At 41.2% G+C, this 27678-nt stretch overlaps 1 protein-coding gene across 8 annotated transcripts in view; it reads right to left on the bottom strand.

Annotated features, from left to right (window-relative positions):
- Positions 1 to 27678, bottom strand: part of shank3a (SH3 and multiple ankyrin repeat domains 3a) — a 159601-nt gene that overhangs the window by 97626 nt on the left and 34297 nt on the right. The window contains exon 1 of one of the 8 annotated variants that reach the window (XM_035525320.1): positions 21200 to 21256. The exons of the other annotated variants lie outside the window; for them this stretch is intronic. The gene's annotated coding sequence lies outside the window, so the exon portion shown is untranslated. Of the gene's footprint in view, positions 1 to 21199; positions 21257 to 27678 lie in introns of those variants that run through there. 8 annotated transcript variants of the gene reach the window in all.

The following is a 27678-nucleotide window of genomic DNA, read 5'->3' as shown; positions in this document are numbered from 1 at the left end:
AGCCACAAGTTCCATGAGTGCTGGGCATCTATGGTCAACTCTGCAAACAAGCCTCTTGAAAGCAGAAAATTATTTACAAAACCACAATTTATTGTTTTACATTTAACTGTAATACACTATTTCTGGTCACTTTCATGTCTGTTTTTACTAGTTAAAAGTACAGAGACCTGTTAACTTGTTACTTCCAAAGACTCCGTCACTCTAAGCTAAACATACCTTTTTCATGGAATCATTCAGCGTATATTTAAAAGCTAATCAGAATAGGTTTGATGCAGTCAATATGTCCAACTATTGCTTGTTATTGCATGAAATATATCTTTAGTCAAACAACAAAATTAATTAAATACATTAGCATTCATATAACTTCATTGCTCATGCTGCTTACAAACTAGTGACAATTTTTACAGCATGATTGCTCAGATGCTTACTGACATTTTTATTTTTATTTTAAGGTTACATTTATATTTCTATGTATATGGTTAGTGTGGGCTTTATACAATTGTTGTATCTTGTATCTAGGCTTTCTCACATGCACCCATATACTGAAAAGGCAAGCTCCACCCTGCTCCCACTGCTGTAGTTATTTCTTTTGTAGTACTCTTACTCCTAATAATATCACAATAGAGTACTAGCATGTGTCTAGGTTTGAGGAAGAGGTTTACCTTAATTAACCCACACATACAATTCTTAAAATAAAAATAAATAAAAGAAAAGGAAATGTCAAAAGAATAATGGGAGTCCCTTCGAGTGGGGATCCTTGACGAGGTTTCTCAATTAGAGGAGCTTAAAGATTCCGCAGAGTTCAGTATTGTCCTTGTGTGAGCATCAAGTGAACTGTTACTCCAACTAGTTCCACTTAACTAGGGTGGATAATGTGCACAGGTTCTTATCTGGTTTCTGGTTTAATGTTCAAATTGTCAGATCTCTTCTGTAATCTCTTCCTGCGGCAGGCCTCACTGCTTCCACTTGCATTCACACTGTCAGTGGGCTGGGCCTCCCATCACAGAATTCTTCAAATCCAATTCTGTATCTCAGAAAAAAATGACTAGAGTCAAACATTCATATCTCAGTGGAATTTTGTCCTTTTTCCTTCACAACTGTTTTCTGACACAGAACTTGGCTACATGATGTATTTTGCCACCAAAATGCTTCTAATCAGCAGCATGTTTCAATGTCAGAAGAAAAGAAAGTAATATCTGAATTTGGGACTTCCTATTACTTTTGATACACAGAAAATCAGTATAGTGCCCTCCCTCAGGAAAGCATGCAGCTACACCTCAAAATGACATATGGGGTTTTAGTACCACTATATTTCATATGGGTTACACTTCATTTTTGTGAATGTCTGTTGGTAGAGAGATTGTGTTTTCACTAACAAGTGGATCCTCCTTGCTCCACCTGCAAGGGATACAGCCAGGTGTTGGCAACGTAAATAAAACATAATGTTAGAAGTTCTACTAATGTAGCCAACAGTGCCAAAGCAATACTTGCAGTCTGTGCTTTGTTTATGGTCTTCTTCTACTACATCGTATTGAACAGTGAATCCAATATGTTCCCACGCAGTGGATTAGAAAGATGGCGGTGCCTCTCTTTAAATTTGCTTCTCTGTCTCTCTACTGCTGAAATTGTGGAGCTAAGAGAATATTTGTTTTTTGCTTCCCCTTTCTTCCAGCCCATATTTGCATTCAGAAGCTGATAGGTTCCAGGGAAACAACAAATGATGACAAGGAGACCGAGGAACTGCACATGAAACAGAGGGAAACTAAAGATAGAGAAAAAGGCAAGACAACTAATAAAACAGCTGAGGAAACGAGGGTTTCCAGGAGAATGCTGCAAAGTGTCAGCTAAATGCCTTAAATGTAAATGTAAATGTAAAGTGCCAAAACCCTGACAGAGTTAAGCCTGTCACAAAGAAACCCTGACCCTGACCTAGCATAAGGCAGGCTCTGGTTACTTTAGAACACTTATACAGCTGTTGAACACAGTTTACATGCTACTTCAGAAGATTCTTTCACAAAATGTATCAGAAAAAAATAAGACACATACTAGGTACTAGACACAAACAAACAAGCACCCATTCAATGGTCACAAGAAGTATAGTCCTGGGAGGCACTGATAGAGAAAAAATATTAAATGTGACAGGTAATGAAACTGATGCACCCTGTGAAAAACCTTCAGCTCTCCAACTTCCCATACTGAACACTACGATATGCCCGATGTATGCACCATGGAGCTTTGCTGAACTAAATAGAATAGCCAATGACCTACTGAAACTGCAAGTAAGTGGACAGGGCTAGGTAACAAAAACAGCTAGATAGAGCCTAGCGTCACACTGCCTGACACCCAAACAAACTACAATACCCATCACGCTGTTCATCTCCAGGAGAGCGACTCATCCAATCGTCGACAGTTCATCAGATCCTCATCACCTGCATATTGAGTTCATTTGTTTCCCATGTATATAAGCCATTCTAAGACTGTTTGTTGTTGTGAAGTATTGCCTTCAGTCTACCTGAGCATACCGAGCATTTTTTTCCTGTTTTTGATCTCCTGTGTTTTTGACCTAGTTTTCCCATTACTCTCGATTCCGATTTTTGCCTACCCCTTGTTGGATTTGTCTGCCTGTGTTTTTGCTCTACATTTATTTATTTTTTTTGGACTCAGACTGTTTTCCTCTATGATTGTGTTTACCCTTGACAGCACTTCTCTGGTTCTAACCATGGCTAGTTTAACTGCTACGGCTCCAGATTACAATAAAACTCCTGTCTGACTTTGCTTACAACGTTACACCTAGCACCAGATGGTTTTCTCAGAAGCAGGCCTAACAGTACTTGTTAACCTCATGCATCATGATAAGAAACCTAATATGCACAGCAATATATTGCAGTAAGGAAACAGTACCCCACTGATGGGGATCACTGCAAGTTGGTTGAAAATCAAGATATTCTGGAGTTTATTAATAGATTTCAAAACTAAAATGAAACAAGAGAGGGTGAGCTGTGGGACCACAGCAATACAACTAAAGCATTGTTCCTAATGTCACTAATAAACACTCTAATGACAGCTATTCAGGAGGAACTGAACAGGACGTGAACAAGAAACCATGGCCTCAAATAACTACTTTAATAATACATTATCCATCACATCAACTGAAACAGACAGAAGAAATAACAAGAGAAAGACTCTGAACTGTTAATCATACTGTTAAAGAATCAACTGGATGAAATAAGCAAAAAGAGAAATATGCTAATATGCAAGCAGACATAGTACCACTGCTGATAACAAGAGGAGCTTCAACACTAGAGGAGCTTCAATGTCCAAATTGACCTCAAACATGTTACCATCTCTGCCCCACCACTGGTCAAAGTACATTTACAATAAAAAGATTTGACATTGTTAACCCTACTGAACATTTAATGATACCCTGTGAAGTTTCACATCATAACTGCATTGAGATGCAATCCCATGTTTGCAATCCCATTCTACAATGTGACAAAGTGCTCTTTGTGGACGGTTCCTTATTTCTGGCAGGCAACCAGAGATACAGGGAATATGCAGTTGTCATTCCAGATCAACACATTAATGGCTTTGTAGTAGCACTGTCTGTGCAAATTCATCAGCCACCTCAAGCACAATTTTCAGAAGTGGCCATAGTTACTACTCCATGTAAAGAAAGAAAGCATCCTGCCAGCATTTACCCTGCTTATGCCTACAATGCCTGCCACACGTATGCTACCATGTGAGCATCAAAAGGTTTCTACATAATAAATAACAAGCCCATAGCACACCTGAACAACATCCAAAACCTACTATAAACCATTCATGAACCTGTTAAGATAGCAAAAGTGAAATGTGCTTCAGAGTGAACTGGAGCTGACTCTACCAAAAGAGGCACAGTGGCTGCATACAAAGCTGCAAAGGCAGCTGCTTGAAATGGACTTAAATGATTGCAATAGTTGAAAATCAGACCAAGGCCTGCTACACTGATATGTCAATTCAAGACTTATTTGACCTACAACACTCAGCCAGCCAGGAAGAACAGTCCAGGTTGTTATAAAAGGGGCCCTACTATATTTATGGGAAAAACTGGTTAATGTCATGGACCTAGTTTCTCAAATTATAGTTTTTATGACCCTGGCCATAATGGGAACATACAGTAAAGTGGAAAGCACCTACATGCCAATTATATTAGAGTTCCCCACCTTGGCTATATGGAAAAATAAATGCAGACCATTGTGTAATTAGGCAGGTTTATTTAGTGGAGGTTTATTGGTTCTGAGGTCTCAAACACACTTCACATGCTTTCCAAGTGGTAGAGCAACAGTGGACAAAGTCACTACCAAAATAAAGAACCAAATAAACCCTTAGCTAGAAAGTATTTCACTAATACACTGATAGGATACATGGGGCTGTACTTACCTAAGGTGTCTACATGTTATCTCCAGCATGTTGCTGTATACAGGCATGCATAGACTTACATATTCAATAACTTCTCCCCCAGGGAAATTACCCATTGCAAGCTTACACGATCTGGAATAATGCTTTCTCCTTAAAGAAAAGCTAGGTGTGAAGGAGGGAGAGAGAAAGAGCAAGAGAAAATGAGAGACAATACTACATAACATCACCTAACAATGTAGTCACTAAGAATGTTGCCAACCTTTGTCTAAAATCAATAATATAACAGGATTAACAAAAGGAAAGAAAAGCAAGCTTCCCAGGAAACATATATCCTACCAAAAGGTAGAATGAAGCCCTCATCAGGAACCCAGGACAAGCTCTCTAAAGGAAGAACCAACCCCTTTCTCCTCCCAGGAATCAGCATCTTTTGCCTCTGTACCTTTGGACACAAAAGCTCTTGAGTGCCTACATGCTGTAACCATGGATTTCACAAATTTTAGAAGACAAATGCTACATTAAACTGCATTTATTAAATAACACAACTACATACTGTAGCTAAGAGAGTAACTTAGCCTTGCCATAGCTAAGATAACAACATAGCTAGCCTGTCATTCTAAGATAATAGCCTTAATAATCTTACTGGCTGAGTGGTAAGCAGTGAATATCAGGAAACTATTTTAGCCTAGTGCTAGGGCTAATTAATGCTAGTGCAATTTTATAATTACACTAGCTTAGAGGGCAAGTGCTTCCCTATGTATTTATGATATATATAGATATGAGACACGATTTTTTGCAGTTTGATTTAGGGTTTTCTAGGGTTTTTCTTGGCTAGTTTTCTTTGTTGTTTGTTCTTATCTTTTTGTTGGCACTCCTGAGGTCCTCTACCCAGAGGGTGTATACAACATTTGTACAGTGCTCTTTCATTATCAGATACATAAACACAAAAGGTTGATAATGCCAAGCTGTTGTGCACCTCCTTCATTTTTCACTGGCTCCATCTAGGGCAACCTGTGCGCTAATTACCCTGCCTGCCTAGACCGGCAGAGAGCTGACACTCTGTGCAGGGGTCGTAAGTCAATGACCCACAACTGATCATTTCATTGATAACTGTAACATTGGCAGCAATCATAACATACATAAGACAGACCAGCTGCAAATAGGACATATCCCATATCCATTAAGTCCTTCTAAATACATATACATGGATTTTATTGATAGAAAAGACAGAAGGGAAGAAAGGGAAATGATGCTGCCTTGTAGTTGTAACCAGATCTCTAGATAGGTGGATACTGTTCCATCCAACCACAATGATGCACAACCATTTAGCAAGGGAGAATTACCCAAAGATTTGGCATACCCAAGATAATCATCTTGGTGTCATAATCGCAGAATTCACAGAATTAGAGAATGATCAGCCTACCAAGGAGAACACTGGAAGCGAGTGAGATTCTAGTATGTGGTTGTTTTGCTGAGATGAAACTCGGGCTGTTTCTATACAATCTGACTCTACCACTTCTCAGTGCTACCAAGCCAGAGACAGCGAATCCCCTGGCACTGCAGGATTCCATTTATTGTGACTACAACGAGATCCCAGGTAAGTGCCATAAGCCTGCCTGCCTTGACCAATGTTGCAGGGAGGACCAACCTGCAGTACAAGATGTGAGTTGGAGGAGTGAATACCCAGATAACCAATTTTATGGTACTCGGTGTGTTCTCAAGCACAAAAGCAAGCTCCCCATAGCCCATGTGAGCCTTGGGAGCCACCGAGTGGATACTGTATCTGTGTGTTCCTCCAGGGTCACTCCTTCTGTCCTGGTGGCTGTCCCATGGGCCAACCTGCCATTGCCTGTTTCTGGAGTGGAAGACTCCAACCTGATACTGCATGTTCCCGGCGTGGAAGACGTTAACCTGCCAGTTCTTTTTCACATGTTCCATACCAGGTCTGATCCTGTGGCCATGTCCCTGGACCGACAGGACGCCCATCTCATTTCATTGTTTAATTTTCTCTGTTCCGATTCCGGTCCTTGTTTTGGTTTTTGCTGTATCATTTGTATCCCCTGTCTCTTGTTTAATTCTAATTAGTACTTTTGTGTGTGTGTGTGTGTGTGTGTGTGTGTGTGTGTGTGTGTGTGTGTGTGTGTTTGTGTGTATACACCATGTGTTTGTTCAGTCGTGTTGCTGCTCATTGTGATTCAATGCCTTTATCGTGTTTGATCTACTAGTTGTTATCCTAGCTGTTATCTGAGCTGTTACCTCATTTGTGATCGCTTGTGTTAGTTATTTGTTTATATTGCTGCTTGTTATTTTTTGTTGTAGCCTACTTCTATTTTTATCTTCATGTGTATTGTTCCCTGCTGTTTATTCCTGTACTCTCCGTATTGGCTGTATGACCCTGGACTGTTACTATGGCTCTGATTATGGATTTGCCCTTAATAAATCTCGCTCTTCTCAGCGTATGCATATGCCTCATAATTGCTCCAAGTTACACTCGGATAATGGCATTCATCTTGTAAACAGTGTGTCGAAAAAATTGGCTATCAAACACAAGCGTGTGTACCACCCACAATCATCGGGCATGATAGAGAGAGCAAATGGGACAATGAAATCCAGACTGGTAACATGTCAGGACACTGAATTGAATCGGGTGAACAAGATAGAATAGCACATATTTGACATCACATGAAATGTTCACTGAAACACCAATGCCGAACCCCTAAGCACAGCTAGAATATTTAGATCCAAAGTTAAAACATTTGGAGACCGAGTTGTCAAAATACTCCAGTCACTATGTAGCCAAGTGAAGCAACGCAGCATTTCCACAAAGAAACAGTGAAACCCTATAACCTGACAAATTTGGATGACTGAGTCTATGTGAAGGTAAATAAAAGAAAGTAGTCTAAATCTAGGGTCCAGGGACTCTAAAAGGAAATCCTAGCAATGGTTACAGCAGTTAATGTGGATGGATTGAACCTGCGAATCCATATCAGCCACTGCAGTCCAGCTAAAGAACCTGGTAGGTCTGTGAATGATGTAATTGAACTCCTAAAGGCACAAAAAAATGACAGAATGAAGTGCTAGTAACGTCTCCTTTGACCTTCAATGAGCCTCTCTAAATGCTGCCAAATCACAAAAAGCAGATGAAGCTAAGAGAAGACACAGAACAATATATGTTCAAATAAACATTGAGAATCTGAAGATCAAAACAGTGTCCTGAATCTTCATTGCGGAATTTTTAGCAGGAATGACTGGACATGAATACTTAAAATAAGTTCTTAGAATAAGAATCATCAACAAATTACAAATTAATCTTATTGATTGCCCTGATTATTGCTGATTTTTGGTAATTATTATGAAATTATCAAGGGGGTAATGCGGAATAATCAGAATAATATATCACATATCTGTACTGTATATAACATCTGTTTTTGTATTTTTAAATGTAGCTTGAGAACGAAGGTTCAATTGAGCGCTGTGTGTGTGTGTGTGTGTGTGTGTGTGTGTGTGTGTGTGTGTGTGTGTGTGTATACACTGATGGTTTTTTGGGGGGGTGGGGAATTACATTAGCTAGCTGACGATAAGTTATCCAAATGAATTCTCTTCAAAAACTAGTACTAGAATGATATCCACACTAAAATAACAGAGCTTTCCTATTGACAATGGCCCAATACCTCAAATACACTTAGAATAGCAGTGAAACTGAGATAGCAACGTGATAAAAACACTTCAGGACAACAGATGAGAGCAACAAAGATAATGGGCTGTTCACTCATGTGGCCTGAATACAGCCTAGGACTACCACCCAAGCCACAGACAGTTCCTTCAAACACTTTTCCATCAATCAACCAATTAAATAATTTTGGGTAAATTGACAATGCTCATGCTTATTTCAATTGTGATTAAGTTTAATTTAAGAGTATTCTCTTAAAAGTAAGCATGTGATTTATAGTAAAATATTTTGTGCTACAGTAGATGTCTATGCTGTTATTCCACATAGTGTAGGTAATTAGAGTGGAAATGATATTAAATGGGCCAGTAAGAATGAATTGTACTAATTATTGATGATTTTATTATATATATATATATATATATATATATATATATATATATATATATAAATGCCAAATTAAATTTCTAGTAGCCAGAGAGCAATTCTGAAATAAAATTTAGAGAAGAAAAAAGGTTTGTCATTAATCAAATGCTAAAAACTTTACTAAATGAAAATCTGAACATTTTAGAACCTGACTATGAAACTAAAAACAAACAAACATGAATAGTCACACTGAAAATGAGAAAATGTGATATCTTGCACTTTTGGATACTGCCACAGACTGAGGTTGCTGCCACATTAGCTATGGTTAGGCAGGCTCCCGCTTGGATCTCTTTAGGTCATATAATGTATGTTTCTAGGCTTGTGCTGACACTGCTGCTGGAGCAGACACTGGTGAATTCTGCCATTGTGCTTTCCAATCACACACACACACACACACACACACACACACACACACACACACACACACACACACACACACACACAGAAAGAGAGAGAGAGAAAGACCCTAAATATCCAAGTAGACAAAATGTTGAGAAATGAAAACTATTCAGAGCATAATCAGTTCTAAGAATGTCAACAGGTAACTGAGAACAGTTTTCTGTTTTCTGAATCTAGTGGGCTCCCAATAAAATGTGTCTTAGGTGGACTAGTTCCTGAAAATTAGGCAGAGCAGAGCAATGCTGCAATTAAACTGATTACTCAACACATTTTTCATTACATTATAGTAGCAGGAAATCACGAATATGAAACTTAACACCTAGTATCCTAATGCAGATGGATGTAAGTCACGACAAGGAGACAAGTGGTGTGGGTGAGAAGGGAAGCAGAGGAGAAGTGTTCTAACCTCAGTGGCAGGGTAGGAAGCTGCCTTCCCTCTTTGTGCTCTCAGCATACTGGATCAGTATCATGCACTCTGACACACAGCACTCAGCCCCTGACAACCTGCTGACCAACCAACTGACAACCACACCACTGTGCCCAGGCCAACATGTGTGTATGCACGCGCACATACACACACACACACACACACACACACACACACACACACACACACACACGTGTATATGCGCACATACACACACACACACACACACACACACACACACACACACGTGTATATGCGTGCATACATATACACATAAAAATGCACACATATTGCTATGGGCACCAACTTGCACAGACCCATTTACTTCACAGAAACTGCACTAACCAGAATGCCATAGGCAAATTTTACACTTGGGCAATAAAGCAATCCAAGAGATTTCCAGGAGCCAATGACTAGAGTCTAATACGTCAGACTCTTTCTGGCCTTTCTGGTAATAGTTCAATTAACAGATTTTTAAAAGGCAGCCTGATAAAGACTATAGATGAAGCATAAATCTTTATGGGATGCTGAATTACATTTATTTTTTCATGCCAGGCATAGAATGATCTATGATTATATACTGATCCATTCCCCACTCCCATAAAACAGCACTCACTCTCCATACCTTCAGTAGTTCATATTGTAGATTAACAGCATACACGAATATTATTGTAGAATGTGGATGCATATACGTGTGCATGAGTGAGTAAGCATGTGTGTGCATGTATAGAAACAAAAGCAAGTATGAGTGGAGTGCAAATAGTCATCAGATACCAGGTAGATACACAGAAAGAAAAAAGCTTAGTCAGCACAGTGCATGTGCTTGATGAGCACAACCTGCTGAGCAGCTGTCATTACCAGACCAACACTGCTAGCAGTCCTGCATAAAAGTGCTAATAGCATTCTGTACCCAACACCACCCTTACTGAAGATGCACTGCCAGTCACATATCTAATACTGTATACACTGTAATATGTCTATTATTGCACCACTGCCTAAATGTGTCTATATTTCTACCAATTGAAAATAACTCCATATCTACAGCTATTCATAGTATACTAAACAGTACTGTATAGTTCATAATAACAAAATACACCCTATATTAAAACCTATATCATAGGTCAATGTCTAGGGTGCCCAATCATATTTTTTCTTACTTCAAGAACACACTTCTCCAAAATAGCTACTACTAAGTAAAACTGTTTTATATGGACATTTGCAATAATTACAGTACTACATAACTAGATATAGACATCCAAAATGAATCATAGATATCTATGAGCACTGTTGAAAAAGAAGAGAATGGGATTAATTCTTCCTCAGAATGCCTGCAATTTATTTGCTCAGTAGTAGTTTATAACCTGATTTTGATGCAACAGACATGTTCCTAAATGCAATTGTATTGGGCCCTCATTATGTTGTGTATATTTGATTAACAACTGACATATTGTGCAGCAATTCTGTGGTAAACACACACAACCCTATAACATGCTGTGCAAATACACCATGTGTGACACTGGCATTTATTGCATAATTCTTATCACCCTGCTTGAAACATTCCTGTGCTTGCACTGAACGGTCTGTGTGCTGTTCAGCAGTGAGTTAGAGCAGAGTTATTGCTCCATTTTCCATCAGACTGCTTCACTCAGCGGTTGATTGACATCTCCTGGACTGATCCATTTGTCTTCATGTGTTTTCAGTACTGAAACCTCCTACAGACACAGTGACATGTGCACTCAGATACGTAGATAGATCTACACCCCTCTCTCTCCCTTTCTCTCTCTCTGCAGAAAAGCTCTGAAGAAGTTATGCCTCCATATGCTGCATGTAGACTGAATAAAAAATTCCCTGACTGACTTACCATAATATAGCAGATGAAAACAGTGAACAGGAGACCCCGTTCTACTGGATCGGAACAACAAGGTGTCCGTCCGCCTCACATGGTATAAAGTGACTGCTAGTTGCAGTTTCAAGAAGCCCAAATAAGCTCACTGAAAGGAGGAGGTTTTATTGACTCATTACAATTTGACTAATTTTATTCTTGTCCTCAAAGTGAGCAACTTCTTTCCCAGCGATTTTCAACCCCAGTTATTGGATCCCACTGCCCTGCACAATGTCAAGATTTCCTTGCCCCATCTTTTCTGAGTTAACTCATCTGTTCTTTATCTAAGCTTTCATACACTGGATCTGGTGGGCTAGAGCAGAAAACATTTTAATCTGTGCAGAACATTGAGTTGCTCTGCACTGGGTAGGACAGACAAGTATATATACCTATGGAACAGAGTTCTTACTTATTTACATTTATATCATTTAGCAGATGATTTTGTCCCAAGGGACTTACAGAAGGGCTGTTGACTACAAGGAAGTTATTATTATACTAGTACATCAAGGCCAGTGACTAAGCATACCATCAAGCTATAGTGCTGAGAGACAGGAAGTCAGTAAAAAAACTAAACACAAATAACAAAAAAATAAACACAAAGAACAATATCCCCCCCCTCCCCCTGTTTTACAAACACACACACACACACACACACACACACACACACACACATATATATAGGAACAGTGAAAATACTATGCCGCAACCTCACACTCCCAGAAACTCCCAGGCATCTGGTAAAAAGCCCAAATCTGAGTGTGAGTATAACAAATATGATCACGATCACCAACTGGAAGGATAAGAGAAGATTTTTTAAATATATGAACATATATGAGACAGTACACATAGTTTCTGTTTCACCTTCCCAGTGGGTGGTTATATTTTTTTTCTTCCTCACGCTTGGGCCTTCTAACAGAGGCCTGAGAGTTTGAGGGTGTAACACAGTATCTTTGTTGTTCCTATGATTATTATCTTCTGGATTGAGATCAGTTATGTCATTCCTGCTGGATCCAGTCGTTACACTTTGTAGACCTGACTAGCATACAGTTTTTGGATGTTGAATCTTAGGAGGAGTATCCCATTGACATTGGCAGCATCCAGTTTGTCTCTTGGCCATCTTATTGCATTTTCTGCATATCTGATGACTGGCAGTGCACACGTGCTTATGGCTTTGATCTTATTGGAAATGAAATTCTTCAGTAATATCCTATATTATTTCTGTCACCACTCCTGTATACTGGGAAGATTACAGCTTCTCACCAAGCCTCAGGGAAATCACCAGTACAGAATATTTTGTTATATAAGGAGAGCATAACAGGACATAACATACACAGAGATGCCTTCAACATTTCAATAACAGTACCATCTGGACCTAAAGCTTTTCCATTCCTAAATGACATAATAGTGCACAAATCTCATCATAAGTAATACCATTGAACATTTGAACATTTGAACATTTCAAAGTGTTTTAAACATGTAGTATCATGTGCATTCACACAATCTATAGGCAAATTTTCAACATCAAATTTTGAATCAGATAGCAACTTCATGAGGTATTCTAACCACTGATTATCTGTACTTTTTTTAGGCTATGTTAGCCTGTGAAAAGTCTTTGAACAGTTGTGCATTCATGTTATCTTGTAATACATTAAGCAAAACATATGAGTCATGGTGCCTTTTCTTACTATCGTATACATTTTTAATCCGTCTTTCAAGGATGTAGCCATTCACATCATCTATGTGATTAGTTTGCCTAAAATTATTCAATTCAATCTATTTCAGTGATTTCTGGACTGAATAATCTTCAACCAACCACTGTGGTTGTTTACCTTCAGAAAATGGATTAGTAATAAAAAAATGTACTTGCTTCACACAAGCAATCAGTCAAAATCATAGCTGTTACACTAGTGCTACCTTCTAGTGCAGTGAATAAAATTGTTAAAGAAATTTTCATTCAGTAAATGATGATCTGTCCAAACATTTACTCTAGCCATCAACTCTGCATTTAAATTACTAACATTACTAACATTTTTTTTAACATACTGTACATTGAATCAAGCAATTTTACCCTTATAGTGAATAAGGGAAGATGGTCACATATACCAACATTTAGTATCTCAAAATCCAAGACATGCAAACATTTAACTAGATACAATAAAGTAGTCAATCATACTCCAGTCAAAAAGGTAAAAATACCATCACTGTCTACCAATTCTTCCTTTCACAATATGGACATTTAAAGTACAATACAAATCCAAATGAGAGTGACCAAAATGGCATTATCTTTAGATTTTCTTCTTCATTCAAAATTATCACTAGTATAATATCTGCCACATGGTAAAAATTCAACACATGTATTACTTGATCTATAAAGGGTGCAAGATAAGGTGCAAGATAAGGTGTGGTGTGCTTTCAGGTTGGAAGGGGCTGGACCATTTTTGGTTCTGTAATAAGTACTTGGGACTTAAATCTGATGTAGGGAACTACAAGAACCCAGTGAAGGCAGTGGGGTAATGAGTGAGAACTTTGGAAGATTAAATATGAGTCATGCAGCTGCATTCTGGATCAGCTGCAAGGGTCTAATGGCATATATAGCAAGGCCTGCCAAGAGTAGTTTGCAATACTCCAGTTCTGAGATAACCAGGGACTGGTAAAGCAACTGAGTGGCCTCTCTGGAAAAAAATAGCTGAATTCTCCTGATGTTGTACAGGAGAAACCTGCATGTCTGGGTCCCACTTGCAGCACAAGTAGCAAATCTATTTTTCTTGGACCATACCTAGGTTTTATGCATTTTTAGACAGCAAGATCATAAAATTCTGGAAGATGACAAGATCATTGTCATGGTTCTCTGTGGTGTTACAGTACTCAAGGCAACTATCACAATGTGTTCCTTTTGTTCATGAAGGTGGTAGTGGATGCCTTTTCCCATGTGTTTCTTGTTTTTTGTTAGTGTTTTTGTATTGATTCCTCCTGTGTTTTGTTTCTGGTTATTTTCCAATGTATTTCCAATGTATTTATATTCTGCATTTCTATGTCCTTGTTGTCACTCATTGTTATCTTTATGTTGCCCTTGTTAATGGCCACCCAAGGCAAGTATGAAGGGGAAGGCTCATGTGAGGGGTTTATTCTACAGGGCAAATCTTATTTTCAGTTCTTAACCTGCCCCCATCTTCCAGAGATGATCAAAGTATTGTTCTTGAGGAACTTCAGGGGCAAGACATTAATATTGGCAGATTTGGTCCTTGAACATGGGTCCAAGGAGGCTTCCATACTAGAGGGTTTTTTCAGCCTCTAACAAGCCCAGATCTGTGGAGCTTCTGCTGCCTGAACCCAGCATACAACCCATTCCTGTTCCCCAGGAGAGGTCAACAACTATTGAATCCTTAGGGAGAATGCTCTGTCTGCCCTCTCCCTCACTCCCTAACAGGCACAGTCTTCCCCATGCCCTGCACCACACCCTGCTCTGAGACCCCTGCCCTCTGTTCAAGCCTTCCAGGATTTTTGAGGGGGCTGGCTCTCATAGCCCACCAGGCCTCTTCTATGCCCCATGTAGGAGGGGCTGTGGGTTTGAGGGAATGTCCAGGGCTTTGCTTTCTGCATGTTTCTCTGTTGTTTCAGCCTCAGCTCCAATTCCTGTTTTCGGTGTGCCCCGTGTCCTGTCCCATGAGCTTCAGAGAGAACCGCCAGTGCCATGCTCTGCTTTCAAGAGGGCATCACCAACACCATGCACTGTTTCACAATGCCCCAGTGATAGTACCACCACACCCTATTCCTGAGATGGTTTTATGCTGCTGATCACCATTACCCCTCCAGACCTGACAGACCCTCCAGCCTTACCCATCTCCTGTGGCCACCTCATCAGCCTTCTTGTTTTCAGATACTGTGGCCACTGTGTCTACTGCTGTGTTCTTCCCATCTCCCTTTGCTAGTTTTGTTCTGGTCCCAGTCTCTGCATCACTTCTTGCGCCCATTGTTATGGTCTTCTCTGTCCCTGCCTCTGCCTTTCTGTCTGTCCCCCTGCGCATAACCTTCTTTGTTCCCATGTCTACTGTTTGTCAATCTTTTGTCTGCTCTCCTGTCTTCCCTTCTACTATCTGGTCTTTGGCCCAGCCTGGTGCCCTGTCCCCTGTTCAGTCACTGGCCCAGTCTTTTGTTCTGTCCCTTGTCTGTTCTAATGTTCCACCCTCTATTCCTCTTTGTTCCTGTTCCCTGGATAGGTCTCATTCCTATCTTCATCTTGGCCTGACTCCTGCTCCCACTGTCGCCCCAGCTTCTGATCTCGTCATCGCCTCGTCCTATTTCTACTTGTCTTTACTTTTTTTCCTGGTTTCCTGATTTTGTTCTCTCTTGTTCTTGCACTTTAGGAGCCATACATTGAGTTTCAAGTTTCAAATTTGGTTTATTTGTCACATACATAGTCATACACAGTATAACTCACAGTGAAATGGTTGAGAGTGCTCTGTCCAAACTGAGGAAAAAGAAAAACAGGGGTGCATAGAGAAAAAAAAAATTTATATATATATATATATATATATATATATATATATATATATATATATATATATATATATACAAAATATATTAACAATGTATGTACAATATATGTATATTATGTTTATATACACAATGTACAATGTATATATGGATATGTATATATGTATGTACACAATGTACAGTTCCATCTTGTAATTGAACATATTTACAGTTATATATTACATGGTGGTGGTGGTCCCCACAGTTTATCAGTTTCCCTGATTCAGGGCCCGAATGGCCTGCAGGAAGAAGCTCCTCTTCAGTCTCTCTGTCTTGGTCTTCAGGGAGCGAAAGCGCTTCCCTGACCTCAACAGAGAGAAGAGCCTATTGTTGGGATGGGTGGGGTCCTTCACAATCCTCCTGGCCTTGGTCTGGCACCGCTTGTAATAGATGGTCTGCAGGTCAGGAAGTTCCAAATGAGTGATGCGCTCTGTTGAACGCACCACCCTTTGGAGTGCTTGTCTGTCCTGCTTGGTGCTGTTCCCAAACCAGACTGTGATGTTCCCCATGAGGATGCTCTCGATAGTGCAGGTGTAGAAGTTCTGCAGTACCTTGGAGGGCAGTCTGAAGTCTGTTAGGCATCTGAGGTGGTAAAGACGCTGACGAGCCTTCTTTGCCAGGGAGTTGATATGGCAGGACCAGGACAGGTCCTGCGAGATGTGAACACCAAGGTACCTGAAACTATCTACTCTCTCCACCGTGGTTCCACTGATCCTCACAGATTGGTAGTGCCGCTCCTGCTTCTTGCTGCAATTCATGATCAGCTCCTGACGTTTAGAAGGAGATTATTTTCCTGGCACCAGTTTTCCAGGTACTTAATCTCCTCCAGGTAGGCCATCTCATCATTGTCCAAGATCAGGCCCATGACAACTGTGTCATCAGCAAACTTGACAATGATGGTGGAGCTGGAAGTGGCTGTGCAGTCATAGATGTACAGTGAGTAAAGCAGGGGGCTTAGGACACAACCCTAAGGAGCTCCAGTGCTGAGGGTGAGGGTGGATGAGGCACAGTTGCCCACCCGTACTGATTGTGGTCTGTCTGTTAGGAAGTTGGAGATCCAGTCACACAGGGATGTATGCAGTTCTAGATCCTCCAACTTAGTAGTGAGTAGGGAGAGGATGATAGTGTTAAATGCTGAACTGTAGTCGACAAACAGCATTTTACCATAATTACCCCTCCCTTTGTCCAGGTGGGTCAGTGTGGTGTGGGGCAGATGTGCAATTGCTTCATCAGTGGAGTGGTTCTGGTGGTCTGCAACCTGCAGTGGGTCCATGGAGGCTGGCAGTGAAGATGTGATGAAATGTCTGACTAGCTTTTCAAAGCACTTCATCACGACTGATGTGAGGGCAACAGGGCAGTAGTCATTGAGGCCGGAGGGTCAAGGTTTCTTCAGGATGGGGATGATGGTGGATCGCTTGAAGCTGGATGGGACGATACGGAGCGTCAGGGAGAGATTGAAGATGTCGGTGAATACTGGTGCTAGCTGGTCTGCGCAGGCTTTGAGGACTCTCCCGCAGATACCATCTGGTCCTACCGCCTTCCTGGTATTCACCCTTTTAAACACTCTCCTCACATCACTCTCTGTGATGATGAGAGGGTGCTGTTATATGGGGGGCTCTAGTTTCCTGCCGTAGTGCTGCTTCACCTCCCTCACCGCCCTGCGCACTCCGTATGCCGCAGACCTGTACTCGTCCGTGTTCCCGCTGATGATCCCCGCGTTGTAGGCAGCAGTGCAAGAGTTCAAAGCCTCGCGGATGATTTTGTCCACCCAGGGCTTCTGGTTGGGAAACTTCTTGGTGGTGGTTCTTGGAATCGTGTCGTCCACTAGTTTCCCAATAAACCCTACTACTGCCTCTGTAAACTCGCTGACATCATCAGTGCTGCGCTGGAACATGTCCCAGTCTGTGTCATCCAGAGCATCCTGCAGAGCGGCCACGCTACCTCCCTCTGAACTGGAGCTTCCCATTTCAGCCTTTGTTTATATTTTGGTAGGAGGAAGATGGTGATGTGGTCCGACTTACCAAACGGTGGATGAGCTAGTGCCTTATAGCTGTCCTTGTATGGGGTGTAGCAGTGGTTGAGTGTCCTATTTCCCCTGGTGGGGAAGAATATGTGCTGGTAAAGGTTGGGCACTGCACACTTGAGTTTAGCGCTGTTGAAATCCCCAACCATGATGAGTGCAGTGTCCCGGTGCTGTGCCTGAATCTGTGTGAGAGCCTCATGAAGTTCACAAAGTGCAGTGTCCATGTTGGCCTGAGGTGGGATGTATACGGTGTTGATGATGACCGAAGTGAACTCCCGGGAAAGGTAGAAAGGGCGAAACTTGAGCAGCTCCAGGTTGGGTGAGCAGGAGCGGGCGAGAGTAACAACATTGGCATTGTTGCACCAGCTGTTGTTTACCATCACACACAATGCACCTCCTCTCAACATCCTGTCCATACGGTGAACCGAGAAGAACTCGGCCAGCTGGATGGCGTGGTCTGGGTTCAGCCACAACTCGGTGAACCAGAGGAAGTTGTAGTCCTGAATGTCGCTCTGGAACTTTATCCTGGCTCGGAGGTTGTCGAGCTTGTTGTCCAGAGACTGGACATTGGCTAGCAGAATGCTAGGTAAGGGAGCTCGGTGTGCCCAAGCCCTCAGCCTGCTCCTGATGCCGGCTCGCTTCCCTCGAGGCCTTTTCCTCACGTCGCATCCTTTGTTCTCCCTCAGGATCTCCGTCAGCCATCTTGGGTCCAGGGTTAGAGATGGCTTGACGTGAGTGCTATGTAGATTAAGAGAAATAAGAGCGTCTCTGGGTAGCGGGAAGAGCAAAAAAAGCGAAGAAGATAGCAAAAAGAATAAAAAAAGTGCCAGGTGTGGACAGAGCAGTCGTGACGGCAGGCGACCTCACCGGCGCCATCTTGCATGGCAGGGGGAGGAGGGGGGTTGTCACAATTGTCATGATTCCTGAGGCAATTAGCACCATGTGTTGCTTCTTTTTTTGTATTGGTTTCTGTCTGCACCTTTGTTCATTATTATGGTTGTCCCTGGCTCTGGTTGTCCCTGTTTTTAACCCTTTGCTTTCCCTTTGTTTCTTTTCCTGCAATACAGAAAAAGGTCTTTGCACTGTTGGATGAAAATGAAAATTGTGGTTGACCATGAAATAAACTCAGCCCATGTCTACACTTGCTTCCTGCCATGACATGGCATGGCTCATTCTTTCAAACTACTGAAAGAACATTTTTCAAACATCTGACAAAACTTTAACTTGAACTTTGGAAGGTTCACAAGAGAATGTAACAGATCACCCTTGTTGACACCTTCAACAACTTTAACAACTGTTTATTCCACATTTCTTCATAAGCCAAATCATGCCAAAGGTTTTCTCTGGTCTAAAGTGAACACGTTACACTGTCCAGCAAACATAAATCTCTTCTGTCTGGAACAACAGCACTGTGTGTGCACCCAAATGGGGAAGAGGAAAAGAAAGAGTGTTAGCTACTAAATAGTGACCAGTTAAGCACCTTCAATTTTTTGTGTATAAACATATTGTTCTAAAAATGGTTTGTGTCAGAAGGTAACAGCTGCATGACATTTTAGCTATCAGTGTGAGCTACTTATTGCTACATAATAATGTAATCTAATCTAATGTGAATTAGATAAGCATATAGGGCAGGGTGTGTTGGCCTATAGTCACTGCTGTAACAGTGCTGCATTGGGCAAGGTTCAATGAAGCTTCATTAGAGTACCTTATGCCCACAGGGTAAGTCCTACACAAGAGTCCTTGGACAGAGTCCAGGAAAAAATACTCTTCACAGCTGTGTGTGTGTGTTTGTGTTGGTGGGTGGGTGTACGTTCTCCCCATCCACAGGAGGACACAGGAGGACAAGGACCGTGTTGTTCTCTGGATCTTCACAAACAGGTTTCACCTTAGTATGATTTGTAGACAAGCATTCACGATCAATTTAATTAAAAATGTATAAGATGACTTCTTGTATATACGCATGCTCACACATACACACACACACACACACACACACACACACACACACACACACACACACAACATATAACATGCAGTGTCATAAATCATGAAGTTTAGAAAGGGTATATATAATTTTTCCTTATAACATTTGCTTAATTTAGGCATCAACACTAATATAAAAATGCAAAGTGAGAGAATAACCTGTGATCTTAAAGTGTACAGTGAAGTGAAAAGGAAATGAGAAACAGAATAGATGGATTATATGAATTTGGTCATGAGCTGTATGGAGTATAATGTGTTTATGCTCTGATAATCCCAATACACTATGCTCAAATAGAAAAAAGAAAAATGATCTATGATGCTTGCCCTTCTCTCTGTCTCATTTCCTCTCACTTTCTCTCACACACACTTACACTCACACACAAATATATAAGCCTCACATGCTTTCTGTCTTGATCTATGCAGCACAACTTGTGCATCCATTGGGCATAAACTACCTAGACTGTGACAACATGCTGGTGTGCAGTTATGCACAGTTGAAACTTACCATTATCTTAATAATAAGTTTTAAATAATACCCATTGCTTAAATCACATTATTAAAATTCAAATTACACTTAACCAAAAGTCTGGTGTCCTGTTTATGTGTCCTAAAAGTCTTAAAAAGAAACCTTCCAACTCCCATGATTAAGAAAAGCCTATTTATCCTCCAGTATATCTTCCCAGCAGCAGCAGGCATGGTATGGTCATCCAGTCCCAGGGTTCTGACTTCCTCCAGGCAGGGCGGAGGCAGAGGGCCCTCGGCTGCACAGCACAGGTGCTCACCAGCCTCCTCGGTTCCTCACTATAGGCACACTGACCCTGACTCCTGTTAGCCCACCCCACAGACTACAGCCCTGTCCAGATCACTCCAGATATACTGTAGAAAGGACAGAGCTTGTCGAAGAGTCAAAATAGCAGAGGCAGCTGAGGAGCATGGGTATACAGAGCACAGTAAACTTTTCCCATGCTCCTGGAGTCCACCCTCACGCACACACACACACACACACACACACACACACACACACACACGGTCTGTGCCTGGCTGGCAGCATCAAGAAAGTGAATTAGTGCTTCAGTTAGGGGTGTGCTCAGCAAACAGTGGTGTGTGTTATATGTGTTATGGAGAGCAAATTGCTTAAGGTGGAATGATAGGAGTGACTGTGTGTGTGTGTGTGTGTGTGTGTGTGTGTGTGTGTGTGTGTGTGTGTGTGTGTTTGTAGATATGCCTATATGGTGTTGCCTGGGAGTTCCAGAAGAACAGTAAGAACTGCTGTTTTCTGCAGCACTGTTCCCACTTTCACACATTAAAATGCCAGACACACATACACACACACTTACATGCATGCACACTGTAGGGAATGCAGCACAGCAAATAAGCAGTAGAAGCGTGAATAGAGTAAATGAGACTGAAACACAAACAGAGGGGAAGGGAATGGGAGGAGAGAGAAGAGAAGAGAGTAGATACCTTACTGTTGATTTTGGACTTGTTGGTGTCCTTGTGTGCCTTTTTGTCCTTCCTCTCTCTGCCATCTATCCGTCCAAGTGCTCCCCCCATCTCCTCTCATCACACACTCATTCGCCACATGCCCCCTCATCTACCCCCCTTCCACTCCATCTCCCTCTCTCTCCACTCTCGCATCTCTTTGGAACAGCGCTCACACACCTACAGTGGCTCCTGCACACCCACAGCAGGAGGAAGGGGGAGATTTTGCAGGATGCAGCGAGGGAAAGGGAGGGAGATGAAGAGGGAGGGAGAAGAGAGGGGCTTGGGTAAGCACTCGTAGAGAGAAGCAGGGAGAGGGAGTGGCGGTCACGGTGCTGTCAGTGATAGGCGGGTTAGACTTCCTGGGGTTGACAGAAATTTCATTCATCAACCACGGACCCCACCCCAGCCCATCCCACCCACTCTTCTAAGGAGCAAAGGAGTATGTCTATGTGTTTTTCTCCCACCGAAGAAGTGTGGCTGACCCCGGGCAATCTGGGACACACACCCATGCATGCAGCCCCTGCACCTTGCCTAGTGACTGCAGCAGCTGTGCCTGCAACTGCTCTAAGTCCCTCCTCCATCCTAATGTGATTGGTTGGAGGATTGGAATGACACTCCCTCTATGTCTGCCTCTTTGCCATTCTCACATGCACACCTATACATGCAACCACAATCCAAAATGTTTCTTTGATATCTGTGGCTTGAGTACATTTCTTAGGTTTAGCTCAATAAGCAGGGTGTAGCTGTGCTCTGTATTCTGGGCAATTCATGCATGGTATTCTAAAAACAAACAAAGAAAACAAAACAAAAATCACTGCAGGGAATCCAGCAAATACGTGTCAGTAAAGATCTATCCCCATGCATCTCCCCAATGAAAAAAAGTACACAGAACTGAAATTTGTAAATGACAAGGGAATTTACACAATACTTACAGCCTTAGGAACTTATAATGAGTGCGTCCATCATTCATGGTGCTTTCTCTGTCTCAGTGAACTTTGTGCCTTCCCATGAGGGGAAGATGAGAGAAGGTGAGCATCAGTTAGAAAAGGAAGTGCTCACTAGATACTGAGAGGTCTGATTGGAATTTGGCCAAAGTGATGTTATAAGGTTTTTTCCTACTGAGTGCATACACCTTCACCCAAGCAAATGAGACAGGAGGAACAATGGTCAGAATGGAGTGTGCCAAAACCCACCTTCTATTAAAAAAAACCCCCACAAAAACAAGGATAAATGTAAATCTCTCTCACTCTCTTCCCCTCACTCATTCTCTCTCTCACTCTGGAGTTATAGACAGTGGAATGACTCTGCCTGGTAGTAATGGATTTGCTCTCATTCAGCATGTACTACAAAGAAAGAGAGGGGGGAGGACAGAGAGAGAGGGAAAGCAGATGGACAGACAGAGAGACAGAGAGAGATGGTAGAATTAAGATGAATATAGGTAATACAAAGAAACGAAACACATGCACACACACACACACACACACACACACACACACACGCGCGCACACACACACACACACACACACACACACACACACACACACACACACACACTCACGCACCAACCAAACACATTCTTAAGATTCTTGAGATCCACTTTGTAGACAGTGCACGTATCAGGAAAGAAGCAATCTTTCACATGGTCTGCGAGCTGCTCAGCCGAAACCCCACTAACACAAAAGTGCATACACACGTGCACCCCCCCCCCACATGCTGAATGAGTGAAAGAGTGAAACAGTGAGAAGGAAAGAAAGTGAGTTTGTATAGTGTTTCCCAGCCCTGATCCAGGACTAGTTGTAGCCTGTATATTTATTGGTCTCCATGCTCTAGCAGATGATGAGCTTGTTAGCTGTTAGTTAGCTGATGAGCTGGGTAGGACAGAATGCCTTTATTCCCCTACCACTGAACCAATGGGTAGTGATCCTGGGCAGGTCATAGCCTGGAACTATTCTGCAATGTATCCCAAGGCTGTTTTGCACATATTCTACTTTCAGGGATTTATTTTATTTTATTTTCTGGCATTTAGCTGACGCTTTTATCCAAAACAACTTACAATTATGACAATTTGAACAATTAAGGGCTTTGCTCAGGGGCCCAACAGTGGCAACTTGGCAGCAGTGGGGTTTGAACTGGCATCCTTCTGGTTACAAGTTGAGTACCTTAACCCACTGTCATTGCCCCAGGATTAAATAAAAAAACTAAAACTCTGCATAGAAAAATAAATTGGATGCAAACAGTCACCATTTATAATAATAACCATTTATAATAACCATAATAATAAAAAGAGTGATGTAAATGACACTGCGCAGGATTAAACAAATAGACAAACATTCAGTTTTTAACAGAGCAAACTAGCCCTAATCCGTCTCCTGCTTCAATTTCTATTACAACACAGTTGATCAGAACTGTTTCTGAATGGGTGGACTACATTTATTTTGGTGGACTATGACTTGTTTACGTTCAGACTGAATTTTTGAGCTGGGTTTGATTGATCTGAGCAAGTATGTATTAGGATGTGGATGAGAGCAAGAGATATGCACCTAGGTAGAACATCATATCCTGCAATTCTTACCACACTGGGCCAAATTCATAAAATGCAAATTGTGCAACACATTTACCTCCAATTCATAACATTATCATGGCTGGTGAAAATTAGCACACAGGTTTTCAACTTACCACTGTGTCCAAGGTGAATGCTATCCAAAATCAAGATGTGATGACCAGTAATATGCTGAAAACTGCCAGTTACATAAGATGGGAACTGCATGACTGTGCTGAGTTGATGACTTAAGAACAACTTCTAAATCATGACAGAGTAGCAAAATTGTATCTCTCCTTAGTCTGTGTTTATACTTGCTCTGCACTACTAAAATTTCCATTTCATATGGCAAATGTTTGTGTTATTCTAATATCCTACTGAAGAAGTCACCTACATTTGTCTTTGTGTACTACCATTGCAAAGTTTACAATCATTCTCACTCAAAACAGACAGAAAAATGTGGATTTTAAATAAATGTGTCAGTTAGATAAATGGGTGCACGTGCAGAATTTTGTTAATAACTTGCATGTGTGACTAAACATTTTTAGAAAAAAGACCAAAATATCTACACCGGCTTGTTTCATTTAATTAACCCCAAATAGATTGGGGTGGTTTTTTCAGTAACATCATATGCAAATGAGGACAAAATTCTGTAAAACCATGTGTGTAAAATAAGGTGGAAGTCCACCTTAATGAATGAAATAACTTGCTACTGTGGCGCTATTTGCTGTTAACTTTAAATCTGACAGTAGGTTTATGAATTTAGCTGACTGGCTCTTACTAAATTATGAATAAAAACATGTACTTCATTCATCAAGAGACTTGGGAATGGCAGTGGGATGTCTACATAATGTACTCTGCCTATTGTTGTGTAGTTATGTGGAGGATAGGTGCACAGCTGTGTCTCTGTGTCACAACTTGTATTAGGGAAGGCTCTAAATGCTTGAATGTGTGTGCATGTCAGTCTCTGTGTGTGTCTATTTATCAGTGATGAATGCATGACCCCCCAGATTTGTTTATGTTTATTTCTACTTTATTGCAGACAATAAATATTTTTTTCTGCATAAGAAAGGCTCTTTTTATGATTTGCCCATTGTATGATCACAGCTTTCCTACACATTAGGCAGACATGGACACACACACAAACACACATACACACACACAGAGTGAGAGCGTGTGTGTGAGAGAGAGAGCAAGAGAGAGAGAGACCCAGGAATGGAACAGTATCAGTATTCTTTCAGTTTGGACTGCACAGGACAGGACTATAAAGCAGGAGAATACTTAACCATAATACACATTACAGCACACACAACTCTGCTGCTGGTAATATAGGTGTGCATGTGTGTAAGCCCAGCAGGCGAGGTCAGTACAGTAAATGAAAAGCAGTATGTCAATAAAATAAGAGGATTAGTATTTATTGAGACCATCCAGTCCTCAGCATGACCCCGCCCATCATGTGAGAGACAGATAGTGCAGTCCTAAACACTTCTGCAAATGCTCAACCATGCCAGAATTCCTTTACAACACAACATCAGTATCATTCCATGCAAAACCAAATCCTACAGCACTCTACTTTAGGTCAGGACTATTGTAATATATAAAATATATATTCTGCCAATCTCTGCATTTCTGAATGAATGATTTTCATAATGTGATCGAATCATCAAAAAAAGACATAATAATAAAAGACATTCTTATTTAACAAACAACACATATTTTACAGTACCATAAATTAAATACATATTTTAAACAAATCTATTTCTGCGATAGCAAACTATTCAGTACTTCAGAAACTGTTAGAAACTGCTTCACTGGCAATAACCTCAACCTCATGCTTCCTCAAGCTGCTGACCAGGCATGTACAGCAGTAGGAGGGATTCTGGCCCTTCTTCCATATAAAACACATGCTCAAGTCCATATGATATATAATTTGAGTGGGACTAGGTCAAGAACTTGGTCATTGTAAACTATGAAATTGCTTCTGTTTTGATCCAGGGGTAGCCAGCAAAGGGTGCATGTGTGATGCCCTGCCTGCTCACCCCACCACCAATCAGCACAGTTGCACTGAAAGAGACTGTGAATGGCTAGTAATTAAAATTTAGCTGCAAAATGTAAAACATACAAAATATTTTAAATACACTGTATTTCCTTTTAATGCTTGGTACCATTGTTTTTCTATTCAGCATTACCTCAGGACTCATGAAAGTCTCACGTGAATGTCTCAAGAGCACATTTTTTTGCTTGCTAAATAAGTTATCAAAAGAGCATTTTGATACCACTTGCAGAGCAGCCTAAAACTAAGCCCTAATTGGGCTTCTTAGGGGTTAATTTACTGGCGCAGCATTCTGTAACGTGGACATTGCTTTATTATTTTTTTTATAATTTATTGTTACTGCATTAATTTATGCTGCATGTAAGTAATGTGTAAAAAGTGCCCCTTTACTTAATTGTAAGCCCTGCATGGTATATTACACTGCTTAGACTCCAATAAAAGAGCACTGCTATGATTAGCAGGATGTCCATTTTCCATCCCTCAACTACAGCCACTGTTACAGCGTTACATACTTTCTGGGTTAGCTCAGTTCACTTGCCTAAGTCTAGAGACCCATGGGCACCAACTGTTTTGAGTCCCTCTGCTGCGATACTCCAAAACATGTCTGCACATGGACATATTGTATGAGCCAGCATCTCAAGTTTCAGATCACAGACAGACACCCTGAAATTCTGATGACAACTTAGAATTCAGTGATTCCTCAGGCTGTTCAGGCCTGGAGGCAGGAGAGCAACACCATATCTTTAGATTCCATCTACCATGCTTCATAGTTGGCAAGTGACTTTGTCTAACCATCCACTCTGATGGACTGGATCAAACTGGAGATGGTTAGCGATTGTTTAGCAGTTATTTGCTCCATGGTTAACCTCTGTAAATAAATACAGATGTTAAGAGGCACCTATAGATTGCTGCAGATCCTTAAACTTCACACTGTAGTTCATCACAAATTTCCAGTTAGGTCATTTACAGTGTGCCTTTGCACTGATCTCTGCATGATGCCTGGCAGCACTGATACTGAGAGTAAAAGGGGCTGAAGTCAGTAATGCCTTTCAGCCAACTCCATATTGAAAAGCTTTTTCTCTTAAAGTTTGGGCCACACTGCGCTTGAAGAGAATTCTGTTGTGAAGAACAGCTAACCTTTCTTTTTTCCTTCCCCCCCTTTTTTTGGGTAGTGCCAGCCAAACCAGATTTGTAACAGGCTGGTATACCTGACACCAATTATGCTCTTTTCAAAAGCTTGTTATTCTGGAGGTTCGCATAAGTTTTTCCATCTATGACGTTGGTAATTCAAAAGGGTTCACAAGCTTTTTTCCCTCCCAACTGTTAGAACATTTCAGATCCAGTCATACAATTACAAAAAAATAATAATCTCTCAGTGCATGGACACCTCAGGACCTAAACTATTAACACCAATAATGGCTGCTATAATGTTCATGCACACAAAGGTACAATGTATAAATGATAGGCTTCCCAAATTGTGCCTCCTTCCACTTTTTATTAACACTTAAAATGATTACTATAAAAAGTTCCTTTAAGATTACTAAATCTGTTAAAACATGCTAGATAATCTGTTGGCACAGTGCCCATCTGTTATTTTTCTAATCCCATAGAAATGCAATAATTACATATTCAAATACATATTTAAAAATACGTAACTCACTAATTATCTACACTAGTAGGTTACATTTGAATTTGTCACGGTACGGCCCCTCTCCCCTCAAATTTATTTGTGTGTAAGCACATCTGTGTGTGCGTGCGCGCTTGTGTGTGTGTGCATGTCTGTGTGTGTGTGTGTGTGTGTCTGTGTGCGTCTGTATTGCCACGCCCCCTTGTGTCGTTCACCTGATCCCTGTTGTGTGTAATTGT

Source organism: Electrophorus electricus, chromosome 4, assembly GCF_013358815.1.
Source record: "Electrophorus electricus isolate fEleEle1 chromosome 4, fEleEle1.pri, whole genome shotgun sequence".
NCBI classification, from domain to species: domain Eukaryota; kingdom Metazoa; phylum Chordata; class Actinopteri; order Gymnotiformes; family Gymnotidae; genus Electrophorus; species Electrophorus electricus.
This window is presented reverse-complemented; position numbering and strand designations above follow the sequence as displayed.